Raw genomic sequence first — 27,933 nt, 5'->3', positions numbered from 1 at the left:
GTCTAGGTCACTCTGTATCCCATCCTTATCCTACAGAGTATCTACCACTCCCCCAAGCTTAGTGTCATCTGCGAACTTGCTGAGGGTGAATCCATCCCATCCCATCGTCCAGATCATTAATGAAGATATTGAACAAAACCGGGCCCTGGGGCACTCTGCTTGATTCTGGCTGCCAACTAGACATCAGGCCTTTGATCATTACCCGTTGAGCCTGACGGTCTAGCCAGCTTTCTATCCAACTTATAGTCCATTCCATCCAATCCATACTTCTTTAACTTGCTGACAAGAATACTGTGGGAGACAGTATCAAAAACATTGCTAAAGTCAAGGTATATCACGTCCACTGCTTTCCCATATCCACAGAGCCAATTATCTTGTCATAGAAGGCAATCAGGTTGGTCAGGCATAACTTGCCCTTGGTGAATCCATGCTGACTGTTCCTGATCACCTTCCTCTCCTTCAACTGCTTCAAAATGGATTCCTTGAGGACCTGCTCCATGCTTTTTCCAGGGACTGAGGTGAGGCTTACCAGTCTGTAGTTCCCCGCATTCTCCTTCTTCCCTTTTTAAAAGTTGGGCACTATATATGCCTTTTTCCAATCATCCAGGACCTCCACCAATCACCATGAGTTTTCAAAGATAATGGCCAATAGCTCTGCAATCACATCGGCCAACTCCCAACTTCCAGCCATCAGATGGGAGAGATGGCTGGAAGGGGAGGAGATACCATTATGGAAGAGATCGATACCCACTGGTTAGACAATCATATATAGTACTTTACTGGACGTCAATACACATACACACACACGGCTAGCAAAGACATAGCAGTGAGTCCCAGGATAGAGGCACTCCAGCAAGCAGGAGATTTGATCAGATCCTGTGTTTAGGATGTTCTATTATACAACTAGGGGTAGAATGTTTTGGTACTAGGGTGGAACTGTGGGCTTTAAACAAAGCATGGAACAAGGGGCCTCCAAAGTTGACACACACTGTAATTTCCCTAGAGCAGGGGCGGTGAGTTATATGGGCCCATGGTTCCCGTGCTCCAGCAATATTAGGGCATGGGGACCCAGATCCACCAATGTTCAGGACCACCATTGACTGAGCTAATTTGAATGTCTGTGGTGGAGAAAGAGAAAGCACCCATTTGTCACAAGCAGCATACAGACTTGCTAGTGTTGAACTGTTTCCAGTTGTTTGATTGAAATGCAAAGAAAATAATCTGTTCTAAGAGCCTTATAGATGGGCGACCTCAGATACAGAACTATGGTGGCCTCTGTTGGCCCGAAGGTTGAAGTTCTGTGATGTATTGTTTTAAACCGCTGCTGTGATGAGCAACACAAAAGAGAGTGAAGCATGGAACAATTACATCCAAGTCTATTAAAATCCTGATTTTGCTTTCACTGACAAAACTGTAGCTCCTTGAATTGCTAAAAGTGCCTCAGCTCAAGACTCAGAGTTAAAACTAACCATTTAAACCATTTTGCAGGTATCCATTATTCAGAAATGAAAGAGAATCTTTATAGATCATCCTCTGTCCATTGGCAGGGAAGTTCAAGTGATCAAACACACCACTAAGGCTGCAGGTGAACTAGACATAATGGCACTGTGACCTGACAGTCTTTACTTGTCTCTCTTCAGTTAAGAGGAATTTTGAACAGAATACATTTTAGCAACAGTAAAGGAATAAATGGAAGCCCAGGTAATTGGCTGTCATTCCAGAGAGCACTTCAGTGGCATACAAAATTTTAAACTGAACTGTCAACTTCTATTGCTGTACTTTTATTCAGGCAAATTGGTTTAAATATAACTTTGCACAGTAAAAAGATTTGGTCCCTGATGTGTCAAACAATTATGCACTTGCTTAATTTCATTATCTACTCATGTGCATAAGGTTCACCACACATGGCTGCAGAATCAGGACCAATGTTATTTCTTTAAGTCTTCTTGTTTATTTTTATATGGTATCGGTCATCTCTTTGAATATTTGCCTAATTCTCTAGTAAAACCTTTCAAAGCCAAATCAGCTGAAACAATATTCCCCTCTACTGGAAGGCTCTGGTACTCCCAAAATATGCATAAAATGTTAGAGGGAAGAAGGATGAGGTAATATCTTTTGCTGGACTAATGTCATTGGTGACAGACACAAATATTCAAGCTCACACACAGCTCTTCACATCTGGGAAATTTTTCAGAGGTCAGGTCTACACTACAAATTTACACCAGCACAGCTGCACCGCTGTAGCGCGTCTGATGAAGAGTCTGTAAGCTTAGGGGAGAGAGCTCTCCTGTCAGGTTATTACTCCACCTCCTACGAGCGGAGGCAGCTATGTCGGTGGGAGAATCTCTCCTGATGACATAGTGCTGTCGACATGGAGTTATTGTCAGTATAACTAGGTTGCTCTGGGGTGTGGATTTTTCACACCTCTGAACAGCATAGTTATACTGAAGTAAGTTTGTAATATAGACCTGGCCTAAGTTTCCCAGAGCTGAAGAAGAGCTCTGTGTAGCTCGAAAGCTTGTCTCTCTCACCAACAGAAGTTGGTCCTACAAAAGATATTACCTCACCCACTTTGTCTCTCTAATATCCTGGGACTGACACTGCTACAATGCTGCACACATACCTAAAATGTTGAGATCTTAACTAGTTTTGCTGGGCTTGTAGTTATTATTGTTTGTTTGTTTGTTTGTCTGTTATTTTAACAGATAAACTGTAAAGTTTTAAAGCTCTTGTATAATTCTCATTCCCCCTAGTGTTTAGTTAATATCAATGTTTATTACATTCATTATTTGTCTGCTCTATAAACTCTTGTCCAGACAAATTGTCTGAGCAATACTTGCAAGATCTTGTTTAGAAGCTGTCTTTCTGAATTTGAAGGCTAGCCACTTGGAAGAATTTTACTTTACATATTTTGTGTGTAAGTAGTATAGCTTTTCTCAAGCTGTTTTTAAACCGTTTATTCCATATGACCTTAATAAAATAAATTTTTTTGGAAATATCTGCAAGAAAATGACTAGTTAACTTTTTCAAACTTACCAACAAATAACTAAATTTTCTCCTATACAGAAGAAGCCTAAGGAGGGGATGAAAAATTGAGGGCTGTAACTCAGTTTCTCCTAATCTTTCTTTTGGGAAGAGGCTTTGCTCTTCAGCAGAAACTGTGGTGGGGAAGGGGAGGAGTTAATTCCCTTCCCCCAAATCATGGAAGTCTTGTAATGTATATACCTACAGTGGTACAGTGTCCCTTTCAGGGTAGCCAGGAAATCCCTGTTGGAAGTTGCCCTAAGCCCTCCTCCTAGTTAGCAGGGCTTTCCCTGTATGGAAAGGCTACCAGTGAAAGGTTATGGTAACAGGGATCCTACTGAACAATTCCCCCAATCTTGAGGGGAATGACCTCATGTGGGAGGCTCTCTTCCCAGCTTTTTCTCTCTCAACCTTGATGCATCCTCCTCTGCCCTCTGAAGGGATTCTGCACAATCAGAAGAAGGGGTGGGAGAAGATGTGATGCAACAAAGCCAGGACTCCTCACTTCCATGCCCATCTTGGAACCATTCCACATGTGGAAGCAAATCAGATGGTCTGGCTCAGTATTTGCCAATATTTTATATAGACCCTTTCATCCTGAAGCATTCTAGAGTGTTCTTCAAGTGGAGTAAATGAGAAGGGATCATTCACCTACCACTGAAATGCAGCTACCTCTGGGGTGAAACACAGCAGTCCTTCTGAACATTATCTTCCTAGATGAGTGGAGGCTTGAGATTTTCATCTCCATGGCCACATAGAAAATGAGTTTATCCCTGAGGAAACAGCACAAGATTCCCATAAACAGTGTGGCTGGAGTCACCTGTTTTGAACAATTCACAAAAGAAAGGGAATCTCTCTGCTGTTTATCAGTTTAATATATTATTTAACATTTATATTGTAGTAGCATCTGAAGGCTCTTGCCAGGTTGAGCCCCATTTTGCTAGGAACTGTGCCAACATAATACATGAATTTTAAAGGCTTTTGTATCTCATTTGTTGCAGCTAAAGACCTCATGTCTGGATATAAACTATAGCACCCATCAGGCTTAAATGGGTGTTTACAGAATGGGGGGAAAGAATCTGCAATCCAGCACCCTGCAACGCTCAGAGTATAGCAATCGCGGCTAAAGAAGAAACCAGCAACCACTCTGTGGTATTTGGCTTCACACTACAGTACATCCTGTTTTAATTATAGGAAATATTGTGGTTAAATTTAATAAGTACAGCACAAGAAAAGTTGATTTTTATTGACAATCACTGTATCGTATATTGTAATAGACAAATTACCTTAGACCTTAGACCACCCTGCGCTTTGCTGCACATTGGGCTACCCACATTTGCCATCCTTGCCTGTCAACTGCCCTTCTCTCCAGATCTTCCCATTTCATCTTGAGGTGCTTGATGTCATTCAGAACTGTTCATTTCCATGTTATTCGTGGTCTCTCTCTCTCTTTCTTCTTGCATTTTCTGGCTTCCATTCAAGGGCAGTATTTGGTAAGCATTCTTTTTCCATTGTCAGACATCACAATCAGTGATGTCATCTTTTATAGATAATTTGTGAGGGGTCACCTGGTCCAGTAATTTTTCTGACTTCTTCATTCAACTTCCTATTGCTATATGTTATTCCCAATATTTTTCTCAGACATTCGTGATGAAATGCATCCAGCTTTTGCGTATCTTTCTTGGTAAGTTGCCACGTCTCACTGCTTTTCCTCTGCAGCGTGGGGCATGGGTCGCTTGCTGGTGGATTCTCTGCAGCTTGAGGTCTTCAAATCACAATTTTGAGGATTTCAATAACTCAGTCATGGGTTAGGGGTTGTTATAAATGTGTATGGGTAGGGTTTTGTGGCCTGCCTTGTGCAGGAGGTCAGACTAGATGATCATATTGGTCCCTTCTGACCTATGAGTCTATGAGTCTATGATGGCGATAACAATTGCTTTGTACATGTTCAGTTTTGTCTTGAGGGAGATGTTTTTCATGCTTTTCAAAAGGCATTCAATAGTGTAAACAGAGAAACAATGTGGAAAATTGTGGCACAATATGGAATTCCAACAAAATTAACCACTATATAAAGAGCGCTGATCTTCAGCATGTTCACATTGCTGATTGATCAATATGTCACATCACTGCAAAAGTTGTATGTAGATTTCCAGTTTTCTATCAAGTGCACCAAATACTGTACATGACATTTATAAATTGTACAGAGTATACCAAGCAAAATATTTCCTGTAAAATTAAGACTTCTTTGGCAGTAAACCTGTGTTACTTTATAAAGATCTTTTGATAGGGAACAATTTGTTTTGGAAGTAATCCTTGAAGAATTAACATACACACCCAGGCCCCTTGCCTGCCTGCACAGGGCTCTCATTGATTTCAGAAGGAGTTATGCATGTGCATCCAAGGACAGAGCTTGGTCCAAACAATGTATCAAAGAGAAAAGTTACTACAGACATTACATTCTCCAACTACATAGTTATAAACTTCGAATGCCAATTTCAATTGCAATGCATGATACACTGTTTAAAAAGTGAAAAAAAGATTGGTTAGCATTCCTGCAGCCTTTATGAAATAAGGGATTCTTTGCAAAGAAGGAAAACATCAGGAAAGAACATAAGAATCAGCCATTGGAACAGTGTAACAAGGGATGGAATATTATTTATTTGTTTCTAGAGTCTCCATCACTCAAAGTGTTCAAATCAAGACTGGATGTCTTTCTACAAATTATGTGTGACATTGTTGTAAACTGCGATCGTATAGATCATTGTTGCAACCAGGGTCCTTTTGTTGCACCAATTCTTACATAGAGGAGGCCAAGTGGGGTGTCTATAAGAAGTTTGTAGTTTGCTGGTTATGATTATACTGTCTGTATGTGTGTATCTTTTTTGTATTTGAAGTTATGAGTATTAGCAATGTATTTGTTTGATTCACAGTAGCCTCAGTGAAGCATTTGATCAGCTTCTTGAGAAAGGACTATTCTCATTAAGTGCCAAGTCAAGAAACACTTAACTAACAATGTACTTTGGGAGATACCAATCCACATCTGAGCTTTCCTGGGAATGTTCAAACTAATATGTAAACAAAAGGCATCCACCTGCAAAAACCTGAATCATTCATAGACATGTGACTTGTCCAGGTGACTGCAAACTCCATCTTGTTGAGGGGATTTTACACAGGAGAACAAAGGTGTTTCCACCCACAAAAGAAATACTATATACAGCTCTGGAAACCCTTCCACTGTGGTCTTCAGTTGGTTCAAAAGATAGCCTCTCCACCCCAAAGAGATCCTTGAAAGAAACTGGAACAAAGAACAAACTGGGGGGGGGGGGAGTGAATTGCTGGACTCAGACTATGGAAGGGAGGTCTAGTCGTGGGAAAGAAGCTTATTGAAACATCTCTGAGGGTGAGATTTCATCTGTAATCACTTTCTTACTGTATTAGGTTTAGACTTGCATGTTTTTGTTTTATTTTGCTTGGTAATTTACTTTGTTCTGTCTGTTATTACTTGGAAACACTTAAATCCTACTTTTTATACTTAATAAAATCACTTTTTGCTTATTAATTAACCCAGAGCAAGTAATTAATTCCTGGGGGAGCGAACAGCAGTGCATAGCTCTCTACCAGTGTTATGGAGGGCGGACAATTTATGAATTTACCCTGGATAAGTTTATACAGAGTAAAAGGAATTTATTTGGGGTTTGGATCCCATTGGGAACTGGGTATTAGAGTGCTAGAGACAGGAGCACTTTCTAAGCCATTTTCAATTAAGTCTGCAGCTTTTGGGGGATGTGGTTCAGACCTGGATCTGTGTTTGCAGCAGACTAGCGAGTCTGACTCAACAAGACAGGGTAATGAAGTCCCAAGCTGCCAGGGAAAATGGGATCAGTGGTAGTCCCAAGGGGGTCTCTGTGACCCAACCCATCACATTATGCTCCAGCCAATCACAAGTTATCAAGCCTAATGCTGGAATTACTGCACGAAATTCTACAACTTGCATTATGCAAGAGGTCAGACTAAATGATTACAATAGTCCCATCTGTCCCATGAAATTTATGAATCATACCAGATCAGACCACAGGCCCACTGGCCAGTCTTTAAGCATGTTTATCCAATACTAGATGTTGCATATGAAAGTGTAATACTTCCATAATGGACAACTATGCTATGTTATGGAACACTAAACCCTAGCTTCAGGCAGCTGGTTTTAATTCATGAAGTATGAGAGCCAATATAATTTTTATAATTAGTATTTTAATTGTGAATGATGCTTTTATTCTCTATATAGAAAGTCTAAGTTCTTTTTTTCCTACTAAGCTCTTTGTCTCCATAATATCTTGAGGTAGTGAATTCCATGGAATAATTATGCGATATATAAAAACCACATTTCTTAGTATCACTGGTTTTTTCAATCTTACTGAATGTCCCCTTGTTCTGTAATATGGAAATGGGTAAACACAAGTGACTGAACCTCTCAGTGCCTATCAATATTTCACATTCCTCTGCCATGTCACCACTCTAAAAATAGTCCTAGTATTTTTGATCTCCCCTCTAGGTGCTATGGTAGGCAGCTTGGAAGAAAATGTGTTTTTATCTCCTATAATCACAAGCTTCCAATTTAAAAAAGAATATTTCATGATGCTACTGATAAGGCAGCAGAATGATTTAATTTTGCAGATAAATAGGGAACATGTTTCTCCTTGAAGTAGTTCTTCATTTCAGTGGTGGCAAATAAAGACCCAAAATGTTTCCCTGTGCTGTATAACTTCTGTATCAGACTTCTGGTGTTAGTCAGGAAGAGACAGCAGAGCATGACCTAGAATTCCCTTACAGGTTAAGGAGAATGTCAAGAGAAAAATAATGTGCCATTAACCCTTCGCCAATAAATAATGACCTGTTACCATTGGCATTGAAAATAGCAATTGCAGCTGTCTAGCCTACACAGATGAACACATCTTCTAAACACTTGTGTCTGCGACTTTCATGTGGGATTTAATCCAAGCCTATACTATATTTGATTCTAATAGACTGGCCAGGACCTACAGGTGCTACATACTAGTGTATATGTCAGCCTCTGTATCCTCAGATCTTCTGATGTATCTTTTTAACATAAGAAGGAATGTATTGGGCCAGATCTTCAGCTGATGTACGTTGGCCTAGCTCTAAAGTCGATGGATATATACCAATTTGCATCAGTTGAGAATCTGTCCTATAAGCTGTCCTATGCAAAAAAGTTCAAGCATTATAGGGCTACAACTTAAATTATGTCTATTCTGGGCAGGAGAGATTCATAGTCTCTTTAGACTTGTTCTTCACTCAGGGTTCATTTTTTGTTGTTGTTTTTTAGGAGATCGAGTCCTAATGCCATGATGAGGACCATAACAGACATACCAGTATAGCAGTAAGAGCTCCCTTGTGCTGCAAAAGAAGCTGTCTGTTGCAAGTTAAATTATCTAGAAAAATATCAAGGTCTCAAAGATGTTCTGTTGTGACCAGTTTTACTCTTGTCAGAGCTTAGATTGTGGGATGATGTTCAGCTTTTCAGCAGCCTGAGTGGGGGCAATGAGGAAGTACCATGTCCCTGAGACAGCAGCCACTCAGTTTTCCAAGGGGAGGCTCATAGATGATGGACTAGAGGGTTGGGTGGATCAGTCCTTGTGTTATGGTTTGCACAAGTGGAGTAGGACAAGTATGAGCTGAACTGAGCTCTGAATGTCTCTTTAACCCTGAAAGTTGTCTTGGACCAAGAGAGACAATCTGCTAAGGAAAGGTGTCAGAAACTATGATAGGGATGGTCAGATCTGGTGGTTGGACCCAGGAAGTTAGAGCTGGAATCAAGTGTCCAGAGAAGGGTTGGAGCAAGGTCAGAGTTAAAGCAAGGCTGGAACAGGATTAGGAACAGGGCTAGAGCAAGGGCCAGGCTGGATCAGGCTAAGGCTTGGTAAGTCTGTTGCCACCATCAGGCAGGGAATGGTTCTACGACCTAAAGTGATGTGGAGCAGACTGAGCTGCTGTTCCTCCTCTAAGGCTATGTACCTTCCCTGAGAGTCACCTGACCAGTTACTGACTTGTGGATTGGCTGGAATCTAACCCAGGAACAATTCCTCAGTGTATGTGACTTACTCAGGCTCTCATTCAGGGATGAGTCATCACCTTGCAAGGGGAAAATCAAAGGAGTTTATGGAAATTTTTCTCAATTACTTGAGGCAAGCACTTTGGCTATCATGGTAGAGTCCAGACTTTCAGTATGAAGGATCCTTTTGCCCCTCACTTGATGTCCCTTTAAAGGTTCAGGTGAAATACTTATTTGTTCAAAAATGTGACATTTTCTGAAGTCTAAATAGTGGTTTAAAACATTTAATCAAAACTCTTATTTACCCTGAAGATTGTTTACAGAAGGCATGAGGCTTTCTTCCTTTATTCTGGGACAGATAAAAAAGGAATTTAATGCACAAGAAAAAGAATAACAGAAAGTAATAAAAGTTTAAGTCAGAGTATAGCAGAACCTTGATATCCTGTTTCTCTGATATTAGATCAGTGGTGGTGAATGACAATTCATGTGCCTTGTGATAATACTGCTTCAAAAAGCCTTTGATATAGTCCATATCAAGTGGCTATTGAGGAAATTAAGTGATATGACATGAGAGAACTCTCCATCATGGTGATTTAACTGGTTCGGAAAGAGAGTAAGAGTGAACGGTCAGTTTTCCAGATGAAAGGAGGTTGCTGGGATAACTCAAGGATCTATACTTTGGCTGATGTTTAATGTTAACAATCCTCTGTCACTTCCAGTTTTGACTAAGGAACTTAGAAGACCTCTAACAAAGTTAGTCAATTAGGTGACATGATAGCAAACGAAATTGAATACAGCCACATGAAAGACAATGCATTTTGGGAAGGATAATTTGAGTTAAAAATTAAATGTAGCCACTCAGGAAACTAATCTAGATATCATTGCAGCTGGTTCAATGAAAACATCTAGTCATTGCACACTAAAGATAAAACCAAACAGTATGTTAGAAAGGGATAGAGAGCACTATTGAAACTATTATGCTGCCATAATATTTGAATCAATAGCGTACCTTGAGCTGTACTCAGAATGCTGAGTTCAGTGTGAATTACTCTATTTCAAAAAGCATGTAGCAGAAAGATAAAAATGGGTGAGAGAAGTATAATGGAAACAACTGCATCCCTAGAGGCAGGGTGGTTGAGTGGATTGTCTGTTTGACCTGAGAATTCAGGCAACATGGGTTCTGTTCCTGGTTCTACTGCTGAACTCCTATGTGACCTTGAGAAAATCATTTCACCTCTTTGTGTCTGTTTCCCTTTCTACCTGTTGTCTGTCTTCTTCATTCAAACTATAAATTCTTTTGGGCCATGGACTTTCCTTTACTGGCTAGACAGGTTTAGACTAGAAATAAGGCACAAACTTTTAACAGTGTCAGTAATTAACAATTGGAATAATTTACTGAGGGCTGTAGTAGAAATCTTGTGGTCTGTGTTATGCAGGAGGTCAGCCTAGATGATCACAGTGGCTCCTTCTGGTCTTAAAAATCTATGAATTTCTATATGTTAGCACAGTGCCTAGCGCAATGGAGCCCTGATCTCGACTGAGACCTCTAGGTAGGCACTACCGTGATACAGTCTTTCCAAGCCTTTATTATTTGCTTTATCATACTGGCTTTGTGCTGCAGCCCAAGATAGCATAGCATGCCTACCTATCACTAATAGAAGTGAGCTTAGCCAGAGTTCAGACAAACACAATGACGTAATTTGATGTCATAACCCAGGAAACAGCATGCAACAATAAAATGAGGAAGACTTCAAAAGAATGAGAGTCAGGGCCGGTGCAACCATTTAGGCAAACTAGGTAGCCGCCTAGGGCGCCTAATGGTTTGGGGCACCTAAAAGTCCCCTCAGGCGAGGAGGTGGAGTGGAGGTGAGGTGGTGGGGGTGCAGAGAGGAGTGCCCGCAGTAACAGAGGGGAGGCGCACAGGGGAACAGTTCCCTGCCCCAGCTCACCTCCACTCTGCCTCCTCCACTGAGCACCCAGCCCCCTCTCTAAGTCTCCTCCAATCGGTGCTGCACGCCTGGGCGGGGAAGAGAGGAGGCAGAGCCGAGGTGAGCTGGATGGGGGAAAACCCAGGCAGGGTTAGCTTCCATGGGGGAAACTCCCCAGGCAGGGTTAGCTGCCGTGGCGGGGGGAAGGGGGGAGGTCTCCCCAGGCAGAGTTAGCTGCCGTGGTGGGGGCTGGGGAGGTCTTCCCAGGCAGAGTTAGCTGCTACGGGGGGATGGGGGAGAGTCTCCCCTGGTGGGGTTAGCTGCTGTGGGGATGGGGGAGAGTCTCCCTGGGTGAGGTTAGTTGCCGTGGGGGGACGGGGTGGAGAGGGATTAGCTGTCTTGGTGGTGGGGGGAGGTCTCCCCAGGAAGGGTTAGCTGCTGTGGCAGGGGCGGGGGAGGTCTCCCCAGGCAGAGTTAGCTGCCACAGGGGAATAGGGGAGAGTCTCCCCGGTGGGGTTAGCTGCTGTGGGGATGGGGGAGAGTCTCCCCGGGTGGGGTTAGCTGCCGTGGGGGGACAGGGGGAGTCTCCCCGGGCAGGGTTAGTTGCCATGGGGGGACGGGGTGGAGAAGGATTAGCTGTCGTGGTGGGGGGGGTAGCTGCTGCAGGGGGGGCTCCCCGGTAAGGGGCTGAGCTAGCTGCCGTGGGGGCGCAGGGTTAGCCAGGGGGTGGGGTGGGGGGTGCAAGGTGGAAGTTTTGCCTAGGACGCGAAACTGCCTTGCACTGACCCCGATGAAAGTAAATGAAAGAGGAAAGGAGAGCAAGAAACAAGTTTGAAGGTAAGCATAAGGGATGTAATTCAAGTGCAACTGGGTCATAATGTTTCCTTAATTAGTCTTCAGGACTCCCCAGTAAGGTAAGTAGTATTTGTATAGCACGCTGAAGATGTAAAATGCTGATTTATTACTACTACTTAGAGGAAAAGATCCCAAAGGCAAAAGCAGCTATCCATTCAAGTGCAAGAGGAAGGAGCTAGAGGAGGGAGTACATGACTAACCTAATGGATGACAAGGTGGGTGAGGTAATATCTCTTCTTGGGCCAACTTCTGCTGGTGAGACAGACAAACTTTTGCACTTACACAGAAAAGCTCTGCATAAGCATGAAAGCTTGTCTCTCTCACCAACAGAAGTTTGTCCAGTAAGGGATACTACCTCACCTACCTTGTCTCTCTAATATCCTGGGACCAATACAGTTACATCAACACTGCATATAACCTAACAGGTGGCATTCCCATTAAAATATACACCAGCCCTTACCCCCACTGAATTCCAACATTTCTTCAATCCAAAGGTTTTAAAGAAAAGGTTATTTTACCTAAAACCAGCTGCTCTAAGGTAGATATCTGGGCTGTGCATGGCAAACCACTCTTGAAGATCTTGGTTAGCTTGCTTAGGTATGAGACTATCTTGGTCCTAACAACTTCTAGCAGTTTCTTTAGAACTTTAAGCACCAAATGCCATAAACTGTTGCCATTTGAGCATGATTTGAATATACACATACACAATAATGCACACATTCAACCTAGTCACCTCCCCAGCATATTTGATCCAATCAGTAATACATTGGTCCCCTGTGATATACCAAAGACGGGACCAATGCACTACTCCACATTTACCATTACTTTGGGAAATATATTCATGATTGTGACAAGAAGTTGCCACTAGAGGACACTGAATCAACATGAGACCTTAATAAATGGCAGGAATATGGACACTAACAAACTGGCTTATGTGCATTCATATCACTGCCTTCTGCTTGGTGGAATAAGTGACTATAAAAGGCATCTTTTATACTCCCTTAACCAGATGCGGCCCTGCAGGTGAGCCCTGCCTTAATTCCCCCAACTGGGGCATCAATAAGTTAGCGTCAGAGGATTTGGGCAAGGGGAAGCTAAAAAACAAACTCACAGAATAATAAGACCTTTTTAATAAGGTCTCAGAGAAGGAGCAGCTATAACAATTCATAAGGCCCTTACTTCCAGTCCCCGGTTCAAAGCTCCCAATCTCAGAGTCCACAAAATCAAGTCTCTGTGTCCCTAAGAGAGACCATCCTCCACTGCAGATTGCATGGCTGCTAGTCCCCTCTCTCTTGCAGCTCTTTACAAGGAGTACCTGTCCCCTTCTCAGCTGTGTCTTATTAGTGGGTATCTGGCCCTTAAAAAGGCAGAACACCCTGTTACTGCAACCTATTCTTGTTTAATGAACACTGTAAAATGTGGATGCTTTGATTTGTTGGTTAGGTAACCAAATTACTTGGTTTGGTAACAGTGAAGTGAGTTTTTCATCCCGGGTTTGGATTTCAGTAGTATTTATGACTGTCAGTTCCATAGGACAAGGTACATGCTTTCATTTGTACTTGGGACGGCCCTAGCCAACATGGTGGGCACTAATGGAAATAGAGCCACCTGAGCAACACAAATCCCTCACAGTCACCTAGCAGGGAAGAAGGGGTTTGCCCTAAACTCAGCCCAGGTTTGGTAGAGAAATCACAAGCTGTGCTGAACTACCCAGAGAAGAGGAGTTGAGTTTTGAGTTCCTAATTCTATTATGAAAGTTTGACACGTTATTTCTCTCAAATAAACAGCTCTATCCACTTCACTTCAGGGCACAGTCCATTTCTACTTTGTTATTAAACAGAGCGCAACAGTTTATGCACCTGATATTGCTACTTGTAAACACTACCGTATATGGACTATAGGTAGCCAATAAAATCAGTAGTGGAAAAAAGCTGTACGGAAGAGCAGCAGAAACAATGAAATTGAAAACATCGGGGTGCAGAGGTGGGGATTAATTGCATTTGATTTAAGATATGCAAAAAATTGCTGACAAATTTTAACTGTTGCTTGCTTGGTCAATACGTTTTGCACATTCCTGGTCTACTTACTGGTGCTCCCCATCCCTTGCTAGAGGGCAGGAAGGCCAGAAGTTCTGTGTCATGACTAGGGCTGGGTGTAAAATAACAATTCTGTTATGCAAAAAAAAAATTATGTTTTGAAATTTGTTTTCATTCCAGTGAAGAATGAAACCCACCTTTTGGAAAAATGTAACCAAAAAATGAGATTAAAAAGACCTACCCCAGCATGACCAATAACCCGGTAGTTAGGACACTCACATGGAATGTAGGAGACCCAAGTTTGAGTCCCTGCTCTGCCTGATGTGAAAAAGGGATTTGAATCTGTATCTCCCACATTGCAGGACATTTCTGTGGGCTGAGGGAATAGACTGATGTGGGGCTCCCTCAATCGCTCCTGTTTGTTTATTCACAATTATTGCAACAGGGATGTGGGTCTTCCATATCCCAGGTGTGAGCCCTAACCACCTGGCTATTGGCTGTTCTAGCGTGAGTCACTCCCTGAACCCCTATCAAATACAGGGCTGGAGAAAGCTTTTTCAAAAATTTCCAACCAGCTGTAGTCACACTGTATCCTCCAGTCCACCCCCGATAACAACTGCTCTGGGCAGACCAGGTGGGAGTCCCTGCAAGGCTGTGCTCTAGGATGCAATTCTGCTGTGTCAGATGCTCACTGTGCCCATGGAGGAGGAGGAGCTAGCATAGGATTTGGGCCTTAATGCCCTACTGAATTCAAACACAACTGGTAGGAATTTTATTTCCAAAACTGAAGACATAAGAAGATTTTAGGGAGCGAGTTTCTTGAAGATTCATCTGGCTAAAGACCACCACAGCGCCTACAGGAGCATTCTAAGCGAGAAAGGGGAATGGTATGTAGAACAGTGGGGAAGCAAGGAGGAGCTGCATGCCTTTTCTATGTGCAGCCAAAATCAAGAGACTGGGGGCCAAGTTCAGAGGTAAGTCTAGATAAACCCTAAGCTAATGTAACACATACCTACTTCTACCTCTGCAGCAGCCTCCATCCCTCAACATGCATGTTACATCAAATTAGACTCCCCTAGATTCCTCGATTGTTGAGTTAAATCCTGGCTTGGCGACAAGCAACTTACATCCTTCCCTTCCTCCCAACTACACCTCACTTCACCTCTAGTATTTGGTCCACTGAATCTCAGGATGTTTAAGTTGGAATAACTCACATACCTCAAAGACTCACTCAGCCATCTCCAACAACAACATTCCACACTTGCTGACCTTCTGGGATTCCTTAAAGATCTAAATTTAGGAGCAAAATCTCAAAAGTTTTCCCTTTGACATACACTCTTAGGAAGTTACTGGCTCCTGCAAGTCTCACTACAGCAAGGCTAACTATTAAGCCCTTGTTATCCTAGCCATTTACAGTAACAGCACTTTCCAGTAAGCATTACCATTAAACTGCACAAGTGTTCTGGAATTCCCATTAACGTACAAAGAACATTTTTAGCTCCATGACACCTTTTTGCCTCTAATTTTATGCTATCCCCAAATATGAAGGCGAGGTTTTTGGCAGCAAGAAATAAAAAATAAGTGGTACAGTTTCAAAGGTAACAATTCTTTCAAAATGACTTTCTTCATTTTCTCCTGGGAGCCCTCATGTACAAATCTGTAATTTGGCTCTCATTTAAATTACTGACTTTGAAATCAAATACAATAAAATGAGATGCCCCCTTTGGTTGCTCTTGACTAAATTTCAGTTTTTGCAAGCACACAATGGCAAAGCAAAAATGAATAGTTCCACACTTTTGCTGTGGCAAGACAACTCTCTTTTGAAGTCATAATAGACTATTTCCCAGAGGAAAAATAACTTCAGTGCAGTTTCCTGATTTTGTTTTTGTTATTTAATAAAATGTAGACAAAGAATATGTCTCCAGTACAAGCATTACAGCCACAGGGGTTCAGCTATGCTGCCATAAGGTTATGATGTAGACACTTGCTACAGCAATGGAAGAGGCTTTTCTGTCACTGTAGTAAATCCACTCCCATAAGAGACAATAGCTGGGTCAATGGAAGAAATTTTCCATTAACCTAGCAGTGTTTATAACAGGGCTTAGGACAGCTTAACTACATCTCTCAGTGGTGTGAATTTTTCACAGTTTTGAGCTATGGAGCTAGGTAGACCTAAGTGTTAGGTGTAGACCAGGCATTATATAGAGTCCTCTAATGCTCCCAGTTCAGTAGTTTCAGAATACCTGGAACTAAATTACCATCTCAGCTATATACAGGCTAAGGGTATGTTTGCACACAGTGGCACAGCTGCAGCACTGTAGCTGTAGCTAGCACTGTGGTGTAGATGCTTCCCACATAGACAGAAAGGGTTTTTCCATCAATGTAATTGATCTACCTCTCCAAGAGGCAGTAGCTAGGTCAACGGAATTCTTCCAGCCGCATCTACTCCGGTGTGTTGGGGATTTTTGCCATTTTGTTTTCCTGTTGTCCTTTACCCTCCGTTTATATTAGCTCTCTTGTTGCTTGATTTGGTGCTCTTTTTGAGATGCTTATTTTGATTGGACAAGTTTAAAAGAAGGTTCTAGGGCAGTTAGCAGGATGCAGCAGCAAGTACATCCAGACAACCAAAGCTACAGGAGCAAAAGGAAAGTTCGCTCTGACAGGGCCAAGCTCTACCACCTCCCTCTTATGTGGCGCCCATCAGTAATGATGTGTGGGGGAGGTCAGTAGTAGATGTCACCATGCAGGGAGAGTTTGGAAAGATTAATCAAGTAGCATTAATTGATACGGGTAACACTCTGTCATTCATCTGTACCAAAGCAGCTCCAAAGGCCAAAGAATCTCCTGTACAAGAAGTTAAGAGTCTAGAAGGGTACAACAGAAAAGAAAGCATTGTCCCCTTTCTGAAACCCATTACGTGCACAATTGGCAAATTGATTACCAAGGCCACATTCAGAATTCAAGCTCTAAATGGGCACAGTATTGTTGGCATTGACTTCTTGAAAAGGCTGAATTTGGTGGTTGACCTAGCCAACAGAATGCTAACCCAAGTTAAGGATAGAGAATGAGGCTTCACTGTCCCCAAATCTCACAGGGTTGCAGCCTTGAAGGCCACAGAGAAGATGGAAATACTCAGTGGGAGGAAGCAGTCATGAAGGTAACAAACCTGTATCCTAAAGCTTTTGCTACCAATAAGCTCCAATGTGGAAGAACTGAGGTTGAGGTGATGGCTGTGGGTCCAGATCCCAAACCCCAGAAGAAATCTGGAAGTTGAGGAGGGGATCAAGGACACCATCAGTACTCTCATGAACCAAGGAGTATTGGTTGAGACTGCAAGCATCTGCAACTCTCCCATTTGGCCTGTTTTCAAAGCGGACAAAGTTGTCTGAAGGTTAACGTCAATTATAGAGACTAAAGCGAGTAACACCAAGGCTAACCCCAGTAGTAGCAAAGTTTCATGAAATAATGCCCCCTCAGTGTGTCACAAGTTCATATCCAAAATGTGGGAACATCTTAAAGACAAAGAAAAAAATATAAATTATGTGGATGACATCTTAATTTCCCCTGTAGCTAGAGAGAAAAATTTAGAAGTCCTGGATGCTGTCTTAAATAAGGTACAAGAAACCAGCTTTATTATTAGTCCCACCAAAGCTCAGATGCTTCAACAAAAAGTACCATACCTCAGAATGGAACTGGGCATACATGGACATCGACCAGATGCCACCAAGTTCAAATTAATTTGCAGATTGCCTGCCCCACAAGATATATCAGCGTTGAGGTCATTTCTGGGCCTCATCGGATTTTCCTGGGATTTCATTGAGGGATATTCTGAAGTTGCACAACCCCTTTATGCTTTGCTGAGAAACGGCCAGGAAGGACTTGGGGTGAAAAGGAGAGGGATGCATTTTGCCAGCTGAAGCAAGCCCTTGTCCAAGCACTGGGTATAACCTCAACCCAGCAAACCCTTTCAACACCAATTAGCAACGACAGACAAGGAACTGAGTGCAGTTTTGATGCAGGACAACGGAGCGGGACTAAAACCAGTCACCTTTGGATCGAAGGCATTACATGAAATTGAAAAATGATATTCATCATGTGAAAAAGAAGTGCTGCCACTTACAGGGCTATTGAGGCACTGGGAATACCTGATAGGTATGTCCCCTGTTGTATTAAAAACTATTTACACACGTATCTGTTATGCACTATAGGGACAAATCAACAAGGGTAGGGTGCCAAACCCTCGGTTGGCCCATTAGACTTTAAAGTCTTTTAAACAGAGACACTGAAGTGGATAAGGCACAAACTCTCTCAGTGGTCCCCTGTGCTCTACTAACTCACATGGAGGATCACGAATGTCAAATGCTGTTCAAAGACCCTTATAAGCTGGAATCACCATTCAACTTGGAGATTTCATCTGAGCATGGCAAAGAGTCCAGGAAGGATGTGTGTGTCGTAGATGGTAGCTGCCACTATCACCAGGATACAAGGCTGTTAAACACCATCAGCAATGTGCAGAAACAGGTTGAAAAGCCACTCAGCTGAAAAGCAATGCCAGACAAATGAACAAAAGATTGAGCAATATATTAAAATTCAAAGAGCGGAAAGTGGGCGAGAAGGTTCTTTATCATTTTTATTCTGACAAAAATCACTTACTGAACCCTAAATGGGTTGGGCCAGTTGTCATCATAAACAAAGTGAGTCCAACCACCTTCCAGGTTGAAATTAAGGGAAAAAGGAGAAGAACCATAAAGTGGTTCCATTCCACTCAATTAAAAGAGTGAAAGGGTTTTGTCACTTAGGCTAATAATGCTAATCTTTTTCTTCTTGTCTCCCTTTTATTCCAGGAAGCTCGAGCTCAATGTACCATGATTTTTATATTGTATTTAAGTATATCCATCTGTATAGCCCACTCTTTGATTGTTACTATTACAAAGGAAATAAAACACAAAACTATATGTGGAATGAAAAGGTGCATGGCACTGATTTCAAATTACCAAATATGTTGTTAAGGGGAATAATTACTGTGCACACCTACGAGGAGAATTATTGCTATTTAATATGGAAAGAAAAGACAAGCCATAAGTCATTACTGGCCTTTATGGCAAATGATGAACCTCATAAGGCTACTTTTTATGATGACCCTAAGGAGGAGCAACTTTCCTCTGTCCATAAATTTGCCAATAGCTGTATATGGCAGTTCAATGATGATTTTCTGGAAAGTTGTTCAAAGAGAATAGAAGTACTGGAACCAGTACTACTGGAATGCATGAATAAAGAGTGTGGTGCCGGAAACATCTGCTCCTAGAATTTATAAACATGATACAGTAGCAACTATTGTAGGAGGAGTGGGAACTGAATTAGAAGCTTTAAAGACTATTGGTGAACAAGTCTGAGCTAGTAAAATAAGAGCACCAAGACAAGATATTCCCTCCTCCTCCAACCCACTAACCACCTCCCTCAACCAGCTCAGTGTTATCCAGTACAAAATTGCTAGTGTGCTACCAGGGTGGCTGCAGCTACAGGAGCAAGATCATTTAAGTATTATTAATGCAACAGGCATATTTCAGTCAAACTTCTCAATGGCACTTGCTTGTGTGCAAGCTCAGGCATGGGTATTAGATGTGGCAAAAAGCATGAGTTTCTGGACTCAACTGGTTAATCCCAGTTGAGCTCAGAAACATCTTATGGAGAAATGCCACAAACTCATTTGAGCAACGTCAGCCAAGCTTGGTGGAAGCTGGTAAATTTCTCTTATTTCCACAGCAACCCAACCATCACTGCCTATGTGTTAATAGTAGTCAATGCAAAAGAGGTATGGATTTATCCGTATGTGCCAATTGGGCTAACCTTAACTGTAACCTTATATGGGGGATAGCTCAGTGGTTTGAGTATTGGCCTGCTAAACCCAAGATTGTGAGTCTAATCCTTCAGGGCACTACTTAGGGATCTAGAGCAAAATCAGTACTTGGTCCTGCTAGTGAAGGCAGGAGGCTGGACTCAATGACCCTTCAGGGTCCCTTTCAGTTCTAGGAGATAGATATATCTCCATTATATTTATTTAATGACTCTATCCTGTTTCCCATGGAACTAAATAAGTGGGCCCATGAAAAGAATAGCATATACAGTAGTGTCAATCTGTAATCATGTGTGGAGGAAAAAGTTATAGGAAGGTGTCATTATCAGCGCCGACCATATGATTTTAACCAATCTGCTCTTGTGTTCATAGACTCAAAATGCATTTGTCTATGAAGTTGCAGTAAAGAATTTGTGGTAAATTTTTATTACAAAATACCTCACGACACATATGCAAATATAAGTTTATATTGAGTATTTTCTATCACTGGGTGAGATATTAACTTTACAATGCATGAAGTTAATGTACAAACTGCCCAAGCCAATTACCTGTTGAATGAACATATTGAACCAATCCATCGAGGTGTCAACATTTTGGTGTGTAGGCAGATAGTGCAGCATCCTGATTTAAGACAGCACCTAAAGCAATTACAGAAAGATAGTAAGGAGGTTATGGTGACTGTTCATCATTCCTCACAACAAATTCAAAGAATTTTAAGGATGATACAGAGGGAAATGGCGTCTTCCCACTGGTGGGTAAACCTCTTTGGCAGCCCTACAGATTTCAGCAGAGCATGGGAAATCTTACTGTACCCCATGGTTGTATTATTAATCATTCAAGTGTTAATTGTTGTGTATGTAATATTGTTAACATTTTGGGTAGAAGAAGGGTAACAGCAGTAAACTGTAACAGTTTTAAATTAATTCATTCAAGAATAGTGTAACTGTTCATCGTAATCCTAGGTTAAGTTAGTATCTTATATGCAACATAGTTAGAGGTATGACAGCATAGGAGGTCTAAAGCCATTCTAACCGTCAAGGAGGGGAACTGTTGGGGATGTTAGTCATTTTGTTTTCTTGTTGTCTTTTACCCTTCATTTTGGCTGTCTTGTTGCTTGATTTGGCGCTCCTTTTGAGATGCTTATTTTGATTGGACAAGTTTAAAGGAATGTTGGCTGAGAAGGTTCCAGGGCAGTTAGCAGGATAGTTGGTTAGAGAAAAGGGAAAACAGCAGGATGGAGCACTGAGACAGTCTGTGCTCATTTGCATAATCATTGAGAGAAGACACCTACCACCTACCTGTTCCATCAGAGAAGGCTTACCTGTTCCAGTCAACGAGTGGTTCCTGATCCCCTGGTGGCATGGTCCTCAAGTTCCTGATCCTGGCTCCCTGGGAGAGAGAGGGTTTCTGAGTGAGCTGACTCCATCCAGTTTCCAGCCATTTTTGACAGATTGAGTAATGTCGAAACTTTTTTATATTATTTGAGCCCATTTGGTTTCTAGATGGATCTAAGCTTTAAGCCTGCTTGTACTTGTTTAAACCACCAAGCTATTCTATTTTTATTATCCTGCCTTGTTAATAATAAATCTCATTTGTTTACCCCCTTTAAGAGTGATTAATGTAATTTCTGCTGCGACCAAAGGTGACAGATTCTAATTTGAGGCTCAGGCCTATCTGGGAGATGGGGGTCCTTATTAAATATTCTTTCTTCAGTTCTCGTAACAAGGGATGAGGTCAACCTAACTGTGTCATACAGGGCACAACATTTTTCAAAGCCCTGAGCAACACAACTACATTGATCTAATTTAAGTGTAGACCTGACCTAACAGCTGCTAGTACATCTAAACAGAGATAACAAGAGACACCAATCTCCATTCAGAAGTCGGCATTCCATTTAAGTTACCAGCCTGGAATTTGGCTAGGTTATTATTCATCCACTGCTTACAGCAAGTTTGATGATTCAAAAATAAAGAAGTCCACAAAGTTCCTGTCCCAGCAAACTTACAGTCTAGTTTTCAGACAGGACAGATCAGACACAAGGAGTGCACAACCATTCAGGTATGCATGGAGGTGATGTAAAAATCTACAGGTAGCAGTGGTTTTAAAACACTGTGAAAGAATGTTTTGAAAAGGAGTTTGGAGAGGTGGGGAAAAGGAAGATTAATCCACCTACTGTTATGAATGTATCACCAAATCCCTCTAGATTCAGCAAACTCCCTTTTTAATTGGTTTTCTCTCCAAGGAACCAGTCAACACTCATCTGCAGGTCTTTGCTTTCAGAAGAGATCAAAACATATTCTGCGCTCAATACTGAGTAGATAATTTAGAGATAGGGTGACCAGATGTCCCGTTTTTAAAGGGACAGTCCTGATTTTTCAGACTTTTTCTTAACAGGCACTGATTACCCCACAGCCCCGGTCCCGTTTTTTCACAGTTGCTATCTGGTAACCCTATTTAGGGACATGGGTTGGAACCACAAGGAAAAGTGAAAGACAATGTATGGTAAGCAAAAACAGTGGGCCAGCTCCTCAGCCAGTGTTAATTGGCATATCTCCATTGATGTCAAAGGAGCTATGCCCATTTACAGTAGCTGCGGTTTGTCCCAGTACTTTTAGGTAATTAGTAACTTCTTAACTAAGCCCTCAGGACTTTGTAAATTCCACAGCTATAAAGATCCCATGACTTTCTACATTCCACAGATAGAGACAGTTTCTTTCCATGTGAAAGAATTTTTAAAATATTCCTGTTTTGCAGTCTCTCTCTCTCACACCCCACCCTTTTCAAATCTCCCTGCTCCCATCTCGTCCACAACAGATCATTTTACAAATTGAGTCCAACAAGAATCCCTAACTCCAAAGTTACACTGAGAGGAAGCCTTTTGGGGACCATTCCAATTCTGATGGATGTCAACAGCAAAAAAGATATTCACCTGGGATAAATCGGCATGGCTCCACTAAAGTCAATGGAGTGATGTTGATATATACCAGCTGATGTTCTAACTCAAAGTCATTTGAATGGTGAAAGATTAGGCCCCTGATGTATACAGAAAAAAAGAGAAGTGGGAACTTAGTAATAGATTTTAAAAGTTGTCTTTGGTCAAACTTTCTCATCCCCCAATTTCTGTACATCAGGGGTTCTCAAACTGGGGGTCAGGATCCCTCAGGGGATCACAAGGTTATTACATGGGGGGTCATGAGTTGTCAGCCTCCACCCCAAACTCCGCTTTGCATCCAGCATTTATAATGGTGTTAAATATATAAAAAAGTATTTTCAGTTTATAAGGGATGTCACACTCAGAGGCTTGCTATGTGAAAGGGGTCACCAGTACAAAAGTTTGAGAACCACTGCGTACATGGTTGTTGCCCATCTGCCACCCCAGAGCTTGCTGTATTTCAGTTGTGATTGTGTGTGTGTGTGTGTGTGTGTGTGCACGCACATGTGTATTCATTCTCAAAGAAAGGTTTAAAGATCAGTGTTTCAAAAGCTGTTTTGAAATAGACCAGACCCTGGAAAAGTAACACTACAAAATTCTATACTTTTATAAAACAATGAACACCTGGCCCAGGGGGTTCTTCCTGATCCTCACAGCCACATAATCCTTCCTTGTCTATTACCATGCCACCTCATTTCCATCTCTCAGCTAGCCCTAACTTTGCCATGCAAAAATATATGCAAAGATAAGCTACATGGAAATTCTAAAATCCCATTTGCTGTTCCAGGAGTCTGCTACTAATAAGTTATACCACAATATTAGTCATTCCAAATAGCAACATATTTTACTGGATACACATTATACTTGATAATTCAGACTTGCAAGCTCTGCATGCCTGTCACAAGGCATACTGCAGGTAACACCTGGTTCTGGGGCTTAGCTCTCTTCCAAGTCCAACACCACCCCTTGCAGTCTCTCAACTCATTGTCCTTTCTCTCACTCTGCAGCCCTTCTTTTGCTCCAGGAGTTGAAACTTCTTCTTTGTGACTCAATCCTCCAGCCAGGGTCACTATATGGTTTCCCCTTCCAAAGCACAGAGTTTCACCAGACCCACTGTCGATGCAATGCCACTCCATCAGTGGACAAGTCTACACCCTACTTGCTGAGAATGTTGTTTCATATGCTCACCTTCTAGATGTGGGCTCTGAAGGAGAGTGTGCTGACAAGAGTACCAGCAAGGTATACAGGATTTATGGAATGAATAAATTTCATTCCAAGCCAGCTGAGGTTGAGTTCATGTTTGGCCTCTTGGTTTTTTGAGATGGAATGCGTTGATTTGTCTTTCTTATGGTGTTACTCACCATATGGAAGGGTGGTAGAATCTGGCTCCATGGAAAGAAATAAAATCTTTCTAATTCTACCAGAGGGGAAATTTCCTCTCTCATGAGAAATCCTATTTTAATTTTAAACTTGTCCCCAAACCGATAGCCATTGCCAGTCATTACAGTCATGAACTGTTTTCCACAAACTCTAATAGCAAACTACATTGTATCTGTGTTTTTCATTTTCCATTTTGGGGTGATTTATCTCAACATGCAGGAAAATTACTGAAGAAAGAATAAATGCAAAGCATCAGAGAAAGAGCGCGCACAGTGACTCACTCTGTAAAATTTTGCCTCAGGCACAATAGCGGTAGTTTCACAGTTGCCTCTCCAGTAGCCAGCTTTAAAGGTGAAGTATATAGCAAACAGAACATCATGTGCTTTTAGTTAGCTTGCTTTATGTAAATCACACTTCCTTAACTCAATAGAAGCTTTAAAAGTATACTGGTTTAGGGCGTGGGATGACATGAGGCCAACTTCTATTTAAACTATTTAAATAAATCTTTCATTATGTTTTTTTTTTTTCATTTTAAAACAGGTTTTAATTTGTGTGTGAATGTAGCATTTGTGTAGCAATAACAGGTTGGCTTGACAGGCGGAGAAAACACAGTGTTCTAGATGATGTTGCCTAGGGACTCAATCACCTGCCTGACAATCAGGAGACCTTGGTTCTAATCCCAGTTCTGCTGCTGGCTTATATTGGACTAGCTACTCCAGTGCTCTATGCCTAAGTTTCTCCAACTGTAAAATGGTGATGATTCCTGTCTCCTTTCTAAAGTGTTTTGAGATCTACTGATGGAAATAATTGTATTTGAGCAAGGTATTATTATTTATTCACTAAACAGGTACAGCTTGGGAAGTAGCAGTACAAGTTTCCACTCCACTAATGTGGTTCAAATCTGACATTGCAGTACTATCTTTAGGTTTCAGAGGGTGGCTCATCTCCATCTCTGTATAACCCAGAACCTCTTTCCAAACACTGACAGCGGCTGTGCCAATAAGAGCCTATTGTGGTGTTCTTTTTTGAGAGACATTTAGCTATCTGCCCACTGGGAACTGGCAGAGACCGCCAAACAGACACCAGAGGGTAACAAAGTTCAGTCACAACAGGGGTGCACTTGCTCCTTATTTTTTCACTTTTAATTGGGTATTTTAATATTACAAAAGACAATGTCTTTAAATCAATGTGTTAGAATCCAAGCCAAAGCCCAGTGAAGATAGTGGGGGCCTTTCCACTGAGGTAAATGGACATTGGACCAGGCACTAAGTGCCTTCTGTTACAACATGTACCTGAAAAATGCAGATTTTTATAAACATTAGGGTCAGATCCTCAGCTATACAGTTTTATATCAGTGGGGGATTGGGGCCATTAAGGTGCTTGTTCGGAACTGTGACTGCACAGTGGCAGAATATGGTGCCTTTGTCATAAGTAACAACAACCTATTGCAGGAGTGGACTTGAGAACCCAGACTTCAAGATAGAGGAAACTGGACATTACAAGACTGGGTACAAAACAATTAAATCACCACCTCAGCTACTCCTGAAGTCAATGGAAGATTTGCAACTGTTCTCTCACCTTTCCGCACACCTCCATCAGCTGTACAAATTTTAGCCACATGGCAGCTCTTCTGCAGAAGGACTGGTGGCAGGTATGCAGTGCCTGGCAGCTCACCCTCTCCCGCCTTTGCACACCACTTCCTCAAACCCCTTTGCAGCATGATTCATGCCCAACTGCTCTGTGGAAAAGAGGGGAGCATATGGGCTACTGTATAACAGCTGGGCATTGGGCACTGTCATCAGTGATTTTTTTCATTTCAGATCATTCACAAGCTGCAATTACACTAAAAGTCCATTGTTCATACTGTGGTTATATTACCCTCATCACAAAAGTGAAACAGGATTAAGCTTGCCTGTGCTTTCTTGACCTAGGAGCCAAGTATGTCTGGCTGTGTCCTGAGCTCTTCATAAAGCTGACTATTAGTTCACAGCAGAGTATTTCTCCATATTGTCTGGGCAGGGATAATAACACTGCATGACAGCACAAGCTACAAACACAAAACTGTCATTACAATATGTCACTCTTTTTCTTGTGTTATATCTGTGCAGCTTTAGCTACTCAGCAGTTCAGCCATGGCCAGAGGCTACCAGACTAGAACAATGAAAACAGGTCAGAATCACCAGAGAGAAGCTAAACGGGCACTGACCGCCCCTGCCCTGGCTCCCATTTTCATAGACTTGGCTTGGTATCATCCAAAGCCAATTTAACCAGGAATGATGTTGCTGATACTATCTCTCCAGCTGTTGGTAGGGTACTGGCCAGCCAAAACAGTAACTCCTGAAGAATAGCAAAGTGTCAGTCTGGGTTGCCATCCTGGGAAAACCACTGATACTGGACAACACAGAAACTTGCTTCTTACCTCTCTCACTTCACTTCTACAGGAGGTTCTATGTTAAAGCTGTTGATGCTGTTTCAACATGCTGGAAATGGTGCTGGTTCCCCAGTTGCCTGCTCACATTCGTAGTCAAGCCTGGAGTATATGACAGAAACAACATTTCCAGGGTATAAGCAAATAATGTTAAGAGCTAGTCTTCAGCAATTCATTTCTCATAGTGTATCCAGAGAAAACAAAGGGATTAATTCTCGGATTAAAAATTCTCCACAAAATTAAAGAAATAGCCTGTGTAATTAAATGACTACATAGGTCTAGCCTGTGTCTTTCTCTGTGCTGTTGCACCAGGGCAAGAGAAAATGCAAGGAGTTACTCCCCAGTTCGCTCCACTCTCAGCCTACTGCCAGGCACAGCAGGAGTCCTTGCAGCTAGGCAGCATTAGGATGGCCCAATCCTTTTGGTACAATTCCTTGTAGAGCTCGTGCTGGAGAAGGGAGGATCACCACTGACAACACAGGGCTGTGGCTTAATGTGTCAACTTGTTTCTTATATTCTCCCATCTGTCTGTATCTGATGTCTTTTGTCTTATAATAAGCTGTTTGGGGCTAGGACCTCTTTTTTATTTGTGTTTGTACAACACCTAGCACAATGGGGTCCTGGTCTATGATTAGGGCTCCTGGGCACTACGATAATAATAAAATCGACCTCTTCATGCATCAATAAAGTGTGCTTACAGGGACCTTTTAGCCTTGACTGGCTAGGTAAGTAGCACAAAGGATTGATGCATAGTTGGAGAACTACACTAGATGCAAATATAAGTATGTCACAAATGAATAAGTCTGGTTGTTTCAACCCCTCTCTAGTCTTTAGTATGCATTTGTCCACTCCCCAAAAATCATTACAGAATTTCACACAGTTGACGCTATGTGCCCCAGAAGAGACTAGGACTTGGTGCTGGGCTGCACATACAAAACTTTAATGACATAACTATGTCAATTAGGGAGGTGATTTTTTGCTGATATAGTTATGCCAGTAAACAACCTAGTACAGTGGCTATTATACCAAACCACAATAAGCTATAGACTCGAATTGCTTGGTAAACTGGGTGCAAGCAAACAATGTGTGTTTTAACATGACTATATGTAAATTGGACAAAGAATGTAGGCCATACTTATGGAATGGGGGACTCTGTCCTGGAAAGCAGTAAGTCTGAAAAAAATTTAAGAGTAAGGGTGGATAAACAGCTGAACATGAACTGCCAGAGTGACCCTGTGGCCTCAACTAGAAGTAAAGAGGTTAGTTTACTTCTGTATTTGGCACTGATACAATGTCTGCTGCAATACTGTGTTCAGTTCAGGTACCTACAATTCAAGAATTATGTTGAAAAACTGAAGAAGGTTCAGAGAAGAGCCACAAGAATGATTAAAGGATTAGTGATAGACACAAAGTACTCAATATGTTTAAT

General features: G+C 41.9%; 1 long non-coding RNA gene across 1 annotated transcript; it reads right to left on the bottom strand.

Moving 5' to 3' along the window:
* Nucleotides 1-20,325: 20,325 nt before the first annotated feature.
* On the bottom strand, nt 20,326-26,571 carry LOC116837781 (uncharacterized). The gene is made up of 3 exons (XR_004376781.1): nt 26,496-26,571; nt 21,086-21,153; nt 20,326-20,402 (listed from the first exon to the last, which is right to left on the bottom strand). It is a non-coding gene; the product is annotated as an uncharacterized LOC116837781 (long non-coding RNA).
* Nucleotides 26,572-27,933: the final 1,362 nt, after the last annotated feature.

This window comes from Chelonoidis abingdonii, chromosome 1 (assembly GCF_003597395.2).
Source record: "Chelonoidis abingdonii isolate Lonesome George chromosome 1, CheloAbing_2.0, whole genome shotgun sequence".
Classification (NCBI taxonomy): Eukaryota; Metazoa; Chordata; order Testudines; family Testudinidae; genus Chelonoidis; species Chelonoidis abingdonii.
Note: the sequence above shows the minus strand (reverse complement) of the source record. Positions and strands in the feature narration are given on the sequence as shown.